This window comes from Schistocerca nitens, chromosome 2 (assembly GCF_023898315.1).
Source record: "Schistocerca nitens isolate TAMUIC-IGC-003100 chromosome 2, iqSchNite1.1, whole genome shotgun sequence".
NCBI lineage: Eukaryota > Metazoa > Arthropoda > Insecta > Orthoptera > Acrididae > Schistocerca > Schistocerca nitens.
In genome coordinates this window covers 469,669,062-469,685,188 of record NC_064615.1, presented here as the reverse complement: position 1 = coordinate 469,685,188, position 16,127 = coordinate 469,669,062, and the positions used below count along the sequence as shown (strand labels likewise).

The 16,127-nt window shown below is 37.9% G+C and overlaps 1 protein-coding gene across 1 annotated transcript in view; it reads right to left on the bottom strand.

The window, feature by feature from the left end:
* The window catches only part of LOC126236385 (TAF5-like RNA polymerase II p300/CBP-associated factor-associated factor 65 kDa subunit 5L), a 148,351-nt gene that overhangs the window by 30,144 nt on the left and 102,080 nt on the right, over positions 1-16,127 (bottom strand). The gene's annotated exons all lie outside the window — the stretch shown is intronic.

The window sequence follows — 16,127 nt, the reverse complement described above, 5'->3', positions numbered from 1 at the left end:
AATGGCTTTAACTATTATTTAAAAAATGATGTTTTTTGAAAATAAATGACACTTTGCCATGGAAGAAAATGGCTAATCAAACGCCATTGCTTGGGGAGTGCTATTAGGCAATTACAAAAACGCGCTATTTGCAGTTTCAACAAGAGGACGTGTTTGGTAGTCTAAATTACACAGAGCTTACACACACACACACACACACACACACACACACACACACACACACACCAAGAAAGAAAAAATTAGCTTTTTCCAGCTGAAAATACAAATTTACCCAGATGAAACTACATTTTTTGCATGTTTAGTGACAATATACTTCCCCTCGGAGCTCTAAAACTTATCAATCCTTTGAACGATGAATGTTTTATACACCGGCACAGAACTTCCTGGCACTTTAGGAAATGAAACCCAGCAAAAACAACATTTTGGAAAGCTTTTTGATGCGTGACAACATTTACACTGCATAGTTTTGTATTACGAAAGTATAAACTCGTATTTCACCAAATACAGCACAGGAGTTTTTGAAGCACTGAATCGAGAGCACTTTTGTCAGCCAGTCACAACTCATATCACATGATCTTGCCAGTCAATGACAGCGGATATTCAGAACATAAGATACATGATGTAGTCAGCGAATAGCATCATCATTGTTACGTAACACGAACATACAAATAGGAAAAGTTGAATTAGAGCACAGCTTAAACTGCTGCAGCTGAATATTTCTGACAAGTACCATTATGAATTTTACTGTTGTGTACCAAATGTTTCATGGATTACCTGACTGAATATATGTCCCATCAAGCACTTTGAATTTTTCGCAGAAAAGCTATTTGTGTGTGAAATTGTTCAAGAACTCACTCTGCACTTTCATTACTGCATAATTTGAAATTATGAAAGAATTAAAACAAACATGAAAAACTAATCTTGAAACTTGGTCTTTAGTGTGTCTTACCCTCTAAGGTATATTAAAAACAAACATGCCAGCCAAAATTTAAAATAATGGCATAAATGACTGGTCAACTCGGCCCAAACTTTGTCTACGTGAGATGACTAGTCCTCAGTGTTAGGTTTTGAATAAGAGCCTGATGCCCCGTGATTTAAGAAATTCATCACTCATTCTCACACATAACGTAATTCACCTTGCATGAAAAGAAATTTACACTGAAAGTAACACTTCACAAAGCTTCATTTGCAAAATTTTACTGCACCCTGTTAGAAAAGTAAACAGTTGTGATGTCACACTCGTCAAAACGAGGCCCATGAGAGAGACGCGCCGAAAGCAGTACATTGTTACAGTGTACTGCATAGCCTTTGACACATTTTGTTGTTGGCATATTCAATCTTCTAACTCCAAAAATTGATGGTCGTGTGATCGTCATGATCATCACCATCTTACCTGATAAATGGGCATTATCATGCATGCTGTTATTAGAGTTCTGATCACTGCAACTAAGGTCAGAAAAATTGTTGACAATAATAGCAGGGTATCAAGGTTTGATAAAGTGATCTGTTAAACTACAATTACTGAAAAATAAAAAGACAACAGATTAGCTCTCCCAAAGAAAGCAGGTGTTGACAGATGTGAAAATTACCGAACTATCAGTTTAATAAGTCACAGCTGCAAAATACTAACGCGAATTCTTTACAGACGAATGGAAAAACTGGTAGAAGCGGACCTCGGGGAAGATCAGTTTGGATTCCGTAGAAATGTTGGAACACGTGAGGCAATACTAACCTTACGACTTATCTTAGAAGAAAGATTAAGAAAAGGCAAACCTACGTTTCTAGCATTTGTACACTTAGAGAAAGCTTTTGACAACGTTAACTGGAATACTCTCTTTCAAATTCTGAAGGTGGCAGGGGTAAAATACAGAGAGCGAAAGGCTATTTACAATTTGTACAGAAACCAGATGGCAGTTATAAGAGTCGAGGGGCATGAAAGGGAAGCAGTGGTTGGGAAAGGAGTGAGACAGGGTTGTAGCCTCTCCCCGATGTTATTCAATCTGTATATTGAGCAAGCAGTAAAGGAAACAAAAGAAAAATTCGGAGTAGGTATTAAAATTCATGGAGAAGAAGTAAAAACTTTGAGGTTTGCCGATGACATTGTAATTCTGTCAGAGACAGCAAAGGACTTGGAAGAGCAGTTGAACGGAATGGACAGTGTCTTGAAAGGAGGATGTAAGATGAACATCAACAAAAGCAAAACGAGGATAATGGAATGTAGTCAAATTAAATCGGGTGATGCTGAGGGGATTAGATTAGGAAATGACACACTTAAAGTAGTAAAGGAGTTTTGCTATTTAGGGAGTAAAATAACTGATGATGGTCGAAGTAGAGAGGATATAAAATGTAGACTGGCAATGGCAAGGAAAGCGTTTCTGAAGAAGAGAAATTTGTTAACATCGAGTATAGATTTAAGTGTCAGGAAGTCGTTTCTGAAAGTATTTGTATGGAGTGTAGCCATGTATGGAAGTGAAACATGGACGATAACCAGTTTGGACAAGAAGAGAATAGAAGCTTTCGAAATGTGGTGCTACAGAAGAATGCTGAAGATAAGGTGGGTAGATCACGTAAGTAATGAGGAGGTATTGAATAGGATTGGGGAGAAGAGAACTTTGTGGCACAAGTTGACTAGAAGAAGGGATCGGTTGGTAGGACATGTTTTGAGGCATCAAGGGATCACAAATTTAGCATTGGAGGGCAGCGTGGAGGGTAAAAATCGTAGAGGGAGACCAAGAGATGAATACACTAAGCAGATTCAGAAGGATGTTGGTTGCAGTAGGTACTGGGAGATGAAGAAGCTTGCACGGGATAGAGTAGCATGGAGAGCTGCATCAAACCAGTCTCAGGACTGAAGACCACAACAACAACAACAAACTGTACAAAACAGGTTTTGTCAACAGTAAAATTAATTTCTTATCAGGTGTGTGTGGGCGGGGGCGGGGGGGGGGGGGGGGGGGGGGGGCACACGCACCCTATTCATTAATAAAGACCCATCTTGGCTCAATACAATCACTCTAAACCTGCTGAAGGGCAATTAATGTTGTATTCTTTAATTAACAGTGAATGCAGAGATGCTGAAAGATCTTTCTGCAAGTAACATTGCAGCAGTGTATTACGTAAGGTGATGAAGGAAGTCAATCTTCAATTTATATCATCTGAGGCAGAACTGCTTTAACTGCAGTTAACTTGTAGACTGACGCCAAGGTGTCAAAGGTACTGTTTTAGATAAGAAACAGAGTACAGGTACGAACTTACCATATACTTAAGACTTCAGAGTTGTGGACCGGTATACAAACAAAATTGAGACTGCTGCTGAGCTTTAATAAGTCAAGTATGACGTGCTCAGCAGCATGATCCACCACTGGATGGTCAACTCTGTTCTTTACCAGAGTTTGGTGGTGGCTATTCATTCGGGTGAACAGACGGTTGGTGGTCATGCCCACATAAAATCCTGAGTAGAGGCTACATATATGTAGCTTCTTTAGCTGGTGGCTCTGATAGGGAAAGTCTGTGACGGGACAAGTAAGATGTGCTCAATGGGTGAAGTTTACAGGTCTTGCATCTGGCTCCATGATCCATGTTACGGAGAGTTTGGAACAGGTTTAGTGTAAGGGTGGAATAAAGTTTTTCTTAGATTGGATGGGTAGCAGAATACCACAACGGGAAGGTTGGTAGGATTGTGGGTAAGATATTCCTCATTTACAGGCATGATGACATGTATAATCAGGCCAGTGGAAGAATTTCACGGACACTTAATGCACACAGAGCACACTGTGTGGAGCGGACACGCTAGCACCAATCTAAGCTCTAGAATTTGTAACTTGCACAGATATTCTTTCAGCAACTCACATATAGTCAAAACCCTGACGAAGGATATGGTTAAGCTTTTCCAGTCTGTGATTATATTGGATCAGGAGGTGGGTGCACCTTTGCAGCTGGTCTGTGGGGGCATGATCAGAGGATTAGGGACATTTTTAGATGCGGCTTGTGAAAACTGTTTTGTGAATTAATGCCTGTCTGTGGAAACCTTAGTAAGACCTGTAGCATATTGGGGATTGCTCATTACCACAGATTGCATTATCCATGACTGGTCAGATTATATGGTAGAGACTTTAGGCTGCGTCCTATGTACGTGACAGAAGCGACCGACAGCGCGTGACAGCTTCAGGCAACAAAACACAACCGCAGATACAGTTACAGAAGTGTCCTACGTGAGTGACATCTGTGTCGCTGCCTGTCTCCCACTGCAACTGGCGACGTTTGAATTCAAACATGTTTGAATCTTGTCACTGCAGCATGCATGACAGAGAGTGATAGCCACGTGTCTTCTCGGCAAAGCAGTGGAGCGGATGTGACGGCAGCTATGAAATACTTGAGTGTTTTCTTAAATTCATTTTTCATATACATCTTGTATTCAAATATGTTCACTGCTCCCAATATTGTTAAAAATGTAACTTGTATATCTGCCCATTAACCAAATCACTGAGTTATTTTTTGCCTGAGGGTAGTAACTTTCTTCTGATCTGAAGAAAATGTTAGCCGGTACATTGGGTCTCAGGAAAGGTTCCAGTGATGTGATGAACAGGAGCATGGATAAGGGGATTCCTTGGGTAACACACCTTTTTATTTCAATTTGTTTTGTCAGCTGACAGTTAACAGAGATTTGTGCAGTAACACCCATTGCCATGTTCTTGATGATGTCGATGGTTTTTGGCAGGAAGTCCATTTGGCACACTGTCTCTATCAGGTATTCGTAATTAATTTGATCAAATGCCTTATGGAAGTCTCAGGCCACATTTTATGTTTCTTGCCCGCGTTAGCGCAATGACATCACGATACAAAGCTGCAGTTTGTAAAATTGTCCTTCTAAAAGCACAAGTGTGCTGTTGGCCTATGATGTCAGCGGTGCATGGTATAAAGCGCTTATTAATTATTCGAGATATAATTTTATAATTCGAATTTAAAAGCGAAATCGCCCATAGGTTGTTTATTGGGGCTTTCCCTGTAAGACTTCATTGACAATTTCAGTGAACTTTTCTCCTATCTGGGTCCAAAATCGTTTAGTCCATCAGGTCCTGGAGATTTCCTAGCTGGGGAGCTGCTTATGATTTCCAATACATCTTCCTTGGTGATGTCCAAAGAAATGTTTTCATCATCATCTCATGATATTCATGGAAGATATGTACCAAAGAGCTCATCATATTCTTCTTCGTTTGTCTACCCTGACGCATAAATACGTTCATAGTACAGAGAGATTGCTTCAATTATTCCCTTCTGGGAGGTGATTATGGTACAATCATCGATTTGAAGTTCATCCATGGAACCACTTCTTCTTCTATTCCTGGCATGTCTGACAAGGTGGTACAATGCAGCAGTCTCATCTTCAGTGACTGACTTTGCTTTGGATTTTATCTCAAGTCCCTCCAGTTCTTTACGTTTCAAACTTATTAACTTTGCTTTTATTTGATCTGTCTGATCGTAAAGGTCCCTTAGCACACTATAGTAGAATTCTACAGTCTGTTTCCTTTTTCTGGCCATATCTATACTAAAAGATATTAAAACTTTCCTTAGCTTCGGTTTCGCTCGTTGGGTCCACCATTCTATCACACTTGGAAAGTTGTTTAGTGAACGGAGACACATTTCCCAAGCTCTGGTTAGGGCATCTTCTAAGTCTTCTTGTGATAAAAATGATATACAGTATTTAGATTCCACTGGCTTCTTACTCTTTGAACCCAAGACTTTTTCGAAGCTCGTAATCACAAACTCTTACGCTACCGCTACACCACAGCTAGCTATTAGTTCAACTTATCAAAATGTGTATTATGTATGTATTTAGGGTAGTTAGTCATGTAGTCAGTCATTCTTCTGCATCATTTATTGACTGTTAAAAGTTCTTGATCATGTAACAAAGATTCGTCTTTGATATATTGATGAGATGGTCGAATGCTCCTCTGCTCATTCACTTGTATTCGAAAAATTTGTCTGGTGATCTCCATAGTTGATGATATTTATGAAATTATCCATGGAGATTCCTCCCTTTGTAAATTTCATGCACAGCATTCCTTATCGTTTTATTTTCTTAAGTAAGCCTAATTTTGTAGCCTTACTCTCCAGCTACAGTATTCTATAGTTTAGGAGCGCCGTTTTATAGAAACAGCTGGTTGGCTCTAAGCAGCCATCTTGTAGCGTGACATAGTCGCTCACATGCAGGAGACCCGAGCTTTTCATCCGATGTTGCTACTTGTCGCTGGAGTGTCGCATATCCAGAAGTCGCTCGCTGTTCGGCCACTTCTGTCGCTCACGTAACACACAGCCTTAGTGTGGAGGTGTAGCAGCTATCAAAATGCCATTACTGTTGATAGTTGGGCTTGATATGGACACAGGTATTTTACAGAGCCTTTAGAAAAGTGGAGGTCAAAAGCCAGTAAGATGGCATGCTGTGCTGAGAAAGACCAGAAAAAGTGAATGGGAGAGAGGGTGTAGAGGCTGGGGAGGAATGAAGACAGAGCGTCTTGGCCATGGGTACAGATAATTAAGCGGAAGCACAGAACCCGATAACCTTAAAAAGATTACTACACTTAGAGAGACGCAGAACAACACATATGCAAACATCACACAAAATACTTTTGTAAATATTTGCACTCAATACAAAAAACTTTCAAACACACTGTGCTAAGCATGCAAAAATATGTAACTGATGCAGTGTTCCATTATTTAAATAATGAGTGACAGCTGCAGTCATTCCAAAAACATCGATAATGACGTATGAAATTGAGTAAAACGTTTCTGTTTCCCGATTATCAGTTCCCATTGTATCAGCAGTTTTTATTAGATAATAAACCTTTATTAGATAATAAACATGTCCCTGAAAAGAATATTTTGAAGCCTATTATGTACATAAACATGAAGTGTGAAACTGCAAGGGGGTATTCTATACATAACTTTTGCAGCTTAAAATGTTATTTCCCACAGTTTACATTTTTCTGAATTTTACACCATTTCTGTTGAAGTCCCTTGAAAAGTGTAAAAGTGGAGTTTCATTGTACCTTGCCTTATAGAAAAAAGCTGCCAGTCATTTATGGATGGAGACTTCATCAAAAATTGTTTCAAGCTATCTGCTAAAAAGATTTGTCAGAGATCAGTTAAACAATTTGTGAAAATTCAGTTAAATCAGATGACTGCAAAGGAGAATTCCTGCAATGGTGTCAAATATAAAGCACCAGCTAAAAACTTGCTCAAAGAAATTTGCTTGCTTTTCATTGGCTATTGATGAGGCAACTATTGATGAGGCAATTGAGATCACCTCCACACCCCTAATTGTTAGTATTTGCCCATGGGATAAAGCACAAGTTTTAAGTATGTGAAGAGTTGATTGGAATGACAAATTACGCATAACGATACATTCACTGGACTCCTGGAACACGTTCGCACATTGATTTAGATCCAACTACGTTAGCAGGTATTAAGGAAGACAGAGCACCTTCCATGGTTGGCATTAATTCTGGATTGGTGTCATTATTAAAACAGCATTTAGGAGTGCATGTTGATGATTTGATAGAATTACATTGTACAACCCACCAGGAGACTTTGTGCCCAAAGAACATGACATAAAAGTTGTAGTTTCAATAATAATTTCATAAAATCTCAAGCTTTCAATCACAACAGTTTAAAACTTTTCTTGAAGTCACTGATAACAAATACTCAATTTTCATGGCTGAAAAGAACAGATACATCTCTGGATTACAAACATATATTGGTTATGTGACTTAGCATATTTGACTGATCTCTAATCATTTAGATACAGATGACTTCCAGGCAAAAATCAATTAATTACTCAGCTTTATGGCCATATTACATCCTATTAGTGTAAATTAAATTTGTTTCAAACCCAAATAAAGTCAAGCAATTACATCAAATTTCCTAATTACAAGAAGAGTCAGAAAAGTTAAAAGCCATCATGTTACAGTAAAAGAGATTGAAAGAATTAGTAACTCATTAAAAAATAAAAAGTCTGTTGGTGTGGACAATATTTCCTGTAAAATAGTGAAATATTGCTATAAATATATAAGTCCAGTCTTATGCAACATATTCAATACATCTCTACAAGAAGGAATATTCCCCAATCCTTAAAATAGATGAGAAAAACAATGTTACACACTATTGCCCAATCTCCATCTTAACTATCTTTTCAAAAATTCTTGAAAAACTCATGCACAGGTTGATTGTCAATCATCTTAGTTTCCGCAATATCCTAAACAAGAGTCAGTTTGGATTTCATGCTGGTCTTTCTACAGAACAAGCAGTATTCTGTTTCACCAACCAAGTTCTGGTAGCCATGAATAAAAAAATGTCTCCAGTAGGTATTTTTTGTGACTTCTCAAAAGCCTTTGATTGTGTAAACCATCTAATCCTTTTGAAAAAGGCAGAATATTATGGCTCGGGTTGTACTGTTGGTTTGTGGCTCCAATCATACCTAAAGGACTGAAAGCAGACTGTAATGCTTAATGATTCATCCAGAGAAACTGCCTCACCTGAGTGGGACTCAGTAAGTTGTTGTGTGCCACAAGGCTCTGTTTTGGGACCACTGCTATTTCTCATCTTTATTAATGATCTCCCACTTTGTTCTGATACAAACAGTAAATTTATTCTTTTTGCAGATGACACTACAATTCTAATTGATGATTTTACAGACAACAATCTTGAACAAACTACGAATCAAGTTTTCAATGATATTATAAAATGGTTTTATTCAAATGGTCTCTCACTCAATACGGATGAAACCCTTTATATGAGATTCCATACTCCACAAAGAAATCTGGAGGAAATTAACACTAAGTGCAGAGATCAAGAAATACAAAAAGCTGAGGTAACAAAATTCCTGGGTGCTTTTATAGACAGCAAATGAAGCTAGTCAGCACACACTTAGCTCAGCAATATTTGCACTACGGGTTACTGCTTCAGTGGCTGAAGTAGACACCATTAAGGCTTCGTACTTCGGCTATTTTCATTCATTAATGTCATATGCTATTATATTATGGGGGAACCAACCTCTAGCAAAGAAAATTTTCACTGCACAAAAAAAAGCCATTAGAATAATGAGCGGTGACCATCACAGGCACTCTTGCAGGCACTTGTTTCGAAAGATGGGGATCCTGACCACCTCCCCACAATATATCTTTTCCTTGTTGATCTTTGTCTGGTCTGTAAAAACCCTTCTTCTACAAAGATAACAGCCAATTTAATGACTATAACACAAAAACCAATAACAGTCTGCACATTGAACTGAAAAGCCTCACTATGGCTCAAAAAGGAGCTTATTACTCCAGCATTAAGCTGTTTACTGTTCTCCCACCACACATCAAATGCCTTCACAAAAGATTGCCAACATTCAAACAAACTCTTAAGGAGTACCCGATAGAGAAATCTTTTTATACAATTGATGAATACGTGAAAAACAATGTATATAAACACTAAATTTGTAAGTGTTGTAATCTTAGTATAATTAATTTTATTTTGAGTACTATCATAGGCATATGACAATTATTTATTGGTATTCCTGTATTTCCTTTGGAATATTTAGTTTATCTTGACTCCTGTATATATTACACATCCTTAACATGTGAAACAAAAATGTTCTGTTAACTGAATGTGCTGCTGTTTAGCTGAAATCTTATTTATGTTGCATCTTTTATTTACGTAACATATATTTCAACTGTGTACAATCTGACACATTCCATATCATAAATATATTACTCATCCTTAACATGTGAAACACAATTTTCTGTTAATTGATTGTGCTGTTGTTTAACTGATTTTTATTTACATTGTATCTTTTTATAGCATTTATACAATTTATATTTGAACTATGTAGAATCTGACACATTCCATATCCTTGCAATTCACTCGCTACCAGGATCTATGAAACATGAAATGAAATAAAAACAAAAAAATCACTCCTGTGTGGACCCTTAAGCTGCCACTGCTATACAGCACTTGATTTTCCAGGTTGGCTACAGTGTAAATCCAAAGTTATACGATTTCTGCCGATTCCCCTATAGGGAGCTCCGAGGACACCATATCATTGTCACTCAGTATGCTCCTGTAGTCAGTGATGTGAAGACTGCAAATTGTAGCAATCAAAAATAGATGCAAATTACATCCATGACTCAGTGGAGAAATGTGATCTACTAGTTCACAGTACCCATCTGGTTCGCATAGACAATACATCAGTTTTAAGTTAATGGAGATCCATAAAGTAGAGGCCACAAGCAACTGTGCAGCAGGTAGGAAATTTGGTGTCACAGAATCGGATGTTTGTAGGTGATGTCAGATAAAGAATAAACTAAAGAACGTCAGTTCTACACATCAAACTTTCAGGAGACCAAAACAGGGAAGATTTTTCAATTTGGAGCAGCAGGTTTTTCAACACATACAAGAGAAATGTAATGAAGCGTTCACAGTTGCTGAAAAATTACCCAAATGAAAGTTGGAGATGAAGACAAATTTTCCAAATACTGACTGGTGCGTGAGGATGATGAAGAGGGTGGGGCTTACATTAAGACACAGGACTATGCAAGCTCAGCAACTTCCCACAGCGTACAACAGAAAATGAGTTGCATATCAGCATCATGTAATCAATTGTTTTCTGAGTAATATGGACAATATTGATCAAATGCGAGTTTATTTTTACATGCCATCGAATGTTCAAGTATTCCTGTAAAGACATCTGACAATGAAAAGGCTAGAATAACAGTAATGCTGGGTGCACTAGAAGATGGAAGGAAACTCTCCCCATACACAATTATTTGCAGGAAAACAATATCAAAAGAAAAACTCCCTGCAAGGTTTATCTTTAGATGCCAAGAAAAGGGATGGATGACAAGTGACCTGATGCAAGGTTGGTTGAAGGTTGTTTGGAATAGAATACCAGGCTCTTTGCTTAAGAGAAGGAAACCATTGGTGCTGGTTTCGTTCAGGGGCCACCTCACACATGCAGTTAAAGATCTCCTATTGAAGTACAATACAGCGGTTGTAATAATTCCATCACAACTTCGGGTAACAGATGATGCTGTGAATAGATCTTTTAAGGTTCACCTGTGAAAGCTTTACAGTAAGTGGCTTCTTCCAGGAGACCACACACTCACTCCAGGTGGGAAGTTGATAAAACAATCAGTATCCATGCCCAGCCTGGGGCAGAATCTCAAATGAATCTGTTATGAAAGGATTCAAAAAAATGCTGCGTATCCATTTACTTTTTATACAATCTTATATAACAAATTTTGTATATTTGACATCACATCTATGGATGGCCCAGAAGATGAAATACTTTGGGAGGAGTGTCAGGAAGGAAGAATGCCAATAAGTTCACAAATGAAGATATTGATCCCAGTGAAGGGGGTGGCGGTGACAACAATGATGGTGACACTGATTAACAATTTTGCTGAACGATGTCCTTATGTTTATTTTACTTCTCTTTCTATTATCAAAATGTAGACAATTAATCACATTGTGTTAAAAATAAAATTTTCCCATGGAGCCTCTTAAAAAAAAGGGCTGTCATCTTATATTCAGGGTCGTCTTGTGCTCAGGTAAATACGGTTAATTTGATGAAGCAATCCTGTTGATTTTCTATCCTTGTGTTGACAGAAACAATTAGGAGTTATGGTAGATACTGCATTAAAACATGCTAGCCTGTAAAAATAAGAACCATCTGATGAATGACAATTTAGAGTCAATTTTGCACTTGTCTATGATAAAAGATTGAAACTAACATCAAAGCAATTCGTGTGTCGTGTTTTAAATTAATTTGTGCAAAGAATGTTTTTGTAAAAATATGCTTTAATTGTATTTTTTATTAAATAAAATAAATAATTGTGAAACAAATGATGTCAACAAATGTTTTATCCCCTCTCCTTTTTTTGCGGCCCTTAACATAGCCACAGTGAAGGGTTTACTGCCCGCAGTGCAAGAAAGTTTTACACCCTAATCTAACCATATGCTTCTCATCTGCTCTCAATCACAGAATAATATGGGAAACACAGGCAGCAACTAACAACGTGGACCATTTGCATACTGACTATTAGGCTCAGCTTACAACAGCAGTGCAGAACAACTAGAAGTCCCCGAGTTGACTTCTCATGGAAGCATGAGTACTATGACACTGTTCCCCCATTCAAATAAAGTGTGTGTTCTACCCACATTCCCTGTGGTTTTTCTTTAGGCACTTTCATCAATTCCTTTGCGTGGAAACTAAATGACGATGTCACCATAAAAAATTCTTGTTTTACAGAGTATTTGATATGCTGGTTGAATGTTTGCCTGGGCTGACAGATTACATTTCAATATTACACATTTAAAATGCAGAGGAAGTATTTTGGGACTTCCTAAGTTCACTGAAATCTTACCAAAATGCTCACTTTTGATGAACTGGTTAGAGGGCTTGTGGGCCTCTATAAAGATTAGCTGTCAACATAAACAGGTAGTCAATGAAGATTTTAGACAACAATGGATCTTTCACTCTGTAGTGAAAATCTGATAGATTTAAACTATGTGTAGAATGAGAATTCAAACCCAGGTACCTGCCTTTTGCCAAATTTGTTCTTAGGAAATAGTTCTTCAGGCATGACTCACAGCCACCTTTTAGGCATTTGCCAGTATTTTCCTCTTACCTTCAAATTTTTTCAGGAACTCTCTTTGATCTCCTGCTAGACTAACATACCGGGGAGAAAAGATAGTGAACTGTAGCTCAGATGTGCCTTGAGATTGTTTCTAAATCTTTCCTCACACGGGCCGTGAAAGTGACATGTAGCTGGACAAGTTTCGCAACCTCACAACATAAAATTTCACATCGCAGAGTACTCCCAAGCATGAAAGACAGAATCAGACAATTCAGTTCTTTGCACAACGTAGAGGAATGTGAGTGATGATATCCAAGATCATTTTCTACAGAACAAGGGAACTTAGAAGACACACACTAAATATCATTATTTGCAAGTGAAGCCCCTATTTGGTGGTTTTTATACAACAACTTATGTGCTATGAATATACACTGTTTCAAAGCAAGAGCTCTTTGGGGACCTCTCAAAAATGCATGGTTTTGGTGCAGTTTTTATAGTAAAATAGTGGAGCATAACATGTCAGTGGTTAAAACCATTTCATAATATAGATTACGTGCTTTGAAAATATGCTGTTTCAAGTCTCCCCCACATTGAAGATTTATCAATAAACACGTCTTTCTGGAATGACATGTTGCAATTGAATGTCAGACAATGACATAATGGTGAGTGAATCCTTTAGCACATTGTAATATCACAGATACAGACTCAAATCACATCTGCAAACTGTAGTACAGTGGGTAGAAACATGGACAGTGAACTCAAAGATTGCCAGTTCACATCTCGTTTTCTGCAAATATTTTTTTTATTTACTTTTATGTTTTCTAAGAGATTCTGAATCTTTCTTATAAATTTATTACATTCAATGTTGTGTATAAAGAAGACTCTCTGTTCAAGTGTAGTTTGTTGAACTTTGTGAACATGTCAGGAAACACTGACCCTGGACCATCACTGGCCAATTCCCAGGCAATTCAGCACAATATACACTACAGACAAAACAACATGGCCAACATACAGGCATCAAAGCAAATGAGTGTGAAAAAGGATTAGTGTTTTTATAACAACTACCATGATAAATATTGCTATGTTGATGCACCTTCCCAAATATTTGAGGAAGCAAAATGTGTTAGATTGGAGTTAATGACTCAAAAGGACTGCCAAAGCAAATTCGTAAGTATGTGTAACACGTTTTATACTGAAAGATATAGCTAACATCTGTTGCCAGAGAGTACAACTGTTGCTAATCCAACCGAAGAGCAAGTTTCATGGGATTTATTGGCTCATTTCTGAGCTCACACCGACCACATTGTAAAACATGTTTGCCAGGCTTCACGTTGAGAAACATTCTGTGTGAGGGCAGCTTAAGGTGCATCTGCTGCAGAGAATATGCTATTGTGAAACTAAGTGGCAGGGCAAGATTTGAAGCTAAAACCTTGCTTTCACACGATTTGCTTACACCAACTGAGATATCCAGGCACAACTGATGTGGAAGAGGCTAGAGGCTGCACAGTTCCGAAGGCTGGGAGATAACGTGTGTGTGTGCAACGTGGATCCACCTCAAAATTTATTAACCCTTTCACTGCTCCAGACGTAAATATACACTAATTGTTTCAATGCTCCAGACGTATATATACTATTTGCTATAAAAAATACTTACAGCGGTTCCCTGCTACAGTCATATAGTTACATATAACACCGACAATCGGGCCAGCGAGTTGGAGGTAATTGTTGCGCAAGTATGCAGTTTAATAGTTGGAATACTAGGAGATACCTGAACGACTATTGAATGCTGAATTCTTTTTCTGCCGAGTTCATTCGTATCGCTATATTACCTAGTTTGTGTGCGGCCGTTTCCGCGTTACCGAATAAAATGACGCGATGTTACCGTCCGTTTACAGACAATGAGCTGCTGAGTATTCTAAACCAAAGTGACGACGAGGACATCATCATGCCCAATCTAGCTGATTATGGGTGGACAGATAATGACAACGCTGAGCTGGCAGATAAATCTGTCACCACAAATATAAAAAATATTTGTGAACCAACAAACGTTGAACCAGTAAATGCAGATCCCAATTTTGATGTTATCGTTGATTCTCTCTCCGATTCTGAAGAAGAGCCTGAGCGTATGCCTGAAAAATCTTCTAAGAGACACAAAACAGTTGATTTTAGATGGAAAGACTATGATTTGTACCGTAAAGTGTAGAATTTCGATAACAGTGGTTCCGGTTGCAAAATCGACAATTTAGATGATTTACGTACTGTATACGACTGCTTCCAAGTTTTTTTTTAGCCAAGAAATTGTGAGCTACATAGCTGAGCAATGTAATTTATATTATGAACACCTTTGCAATGATGCCAGTGAAAAATCAAGACTGTGACGTTGGAAAAACACAAACAATGACAAAGTTTACTGTTTCCTTGCTGTAAATTTTCTGATGGCTCAAGTGAGAAAAAATGAAATAAACAGTTATTGGACCAATGATCAGTTCTGTGTACTCCAATGTTTGCACTAATCATGCTGAGAGATAGATATCTTCTGTTACTTAGAATGTCACAATATGCTGATAACAGTAAGGACCCTGGAGATGACAAAATCTGGAAATTACGTCGAATTGTGGATCACTTAAGAAAAGGTGCTTTCTATCCTTTTAAAAATTTGTTCACTGACAAAAGTTTAGTTCTCTTCGAAGGTCGTGTCTTCTTCAAGCAGTACATTCCTTCCAAACGCCACAGATTTGGTGTAAAATTTTTTGTGTTATGTGATTGTGAAACTGGTTATATTCTTGACTTTATTATTTATGTGGGTGCAGCAACAGACATAAAAAAAGAAACTGACTTTGGTGTAAATGTTGGAATACCTGGAAGCATTGTTCTCACTTTACTTGAACATTACCTTGGTAAAGGTCACACATTATATGTTGACAATTGGTACACTAGCCCAACATTATTTTCTTATTTGCATGACAGAGTGACTAAGTGACTAATGCCAGTGAAACTGTGAGGACAAACCGCAAAGGCATGCCTGCTTTATCAAAGGCGAGATCAAGTTTATGTCAACAGATAAACTTCTTGCTCTGAAGTGGCAGGATAAGCGGGAAGTGAGGATGCTTTCAACTCTTCATACAAGCGAAATTGCATCGTAAGCTACACTGAAAATGCCATATGTGCTAGAAGATGAAAACGTGCACTTGAAATGCAGCGAACAGTTGAAACTTGCCAATAGTGCAGAATTAAACACTTTTTTTCAAATAAATTTACTTCCTGAGCAGGAAAGCTTATTAAAGCCAAATTTCTTTAGCAAACTGAAAAAATAACTTCATTGTTCTGCAAGGCGATTAATGCTCAACTGTCAGAAAAGTGGAAATAAAATAAAATCTGAAACTAGTAACATATTTTAGCCTTCTGTAATTATGTGAATGTATGTTAATTCACTTGATAGCTCCCAGCCACAGAAATCCATCTTGTTTTCATTTGACATGAAAGCAGTAAACGAAGAGGAAACAGAAAAAA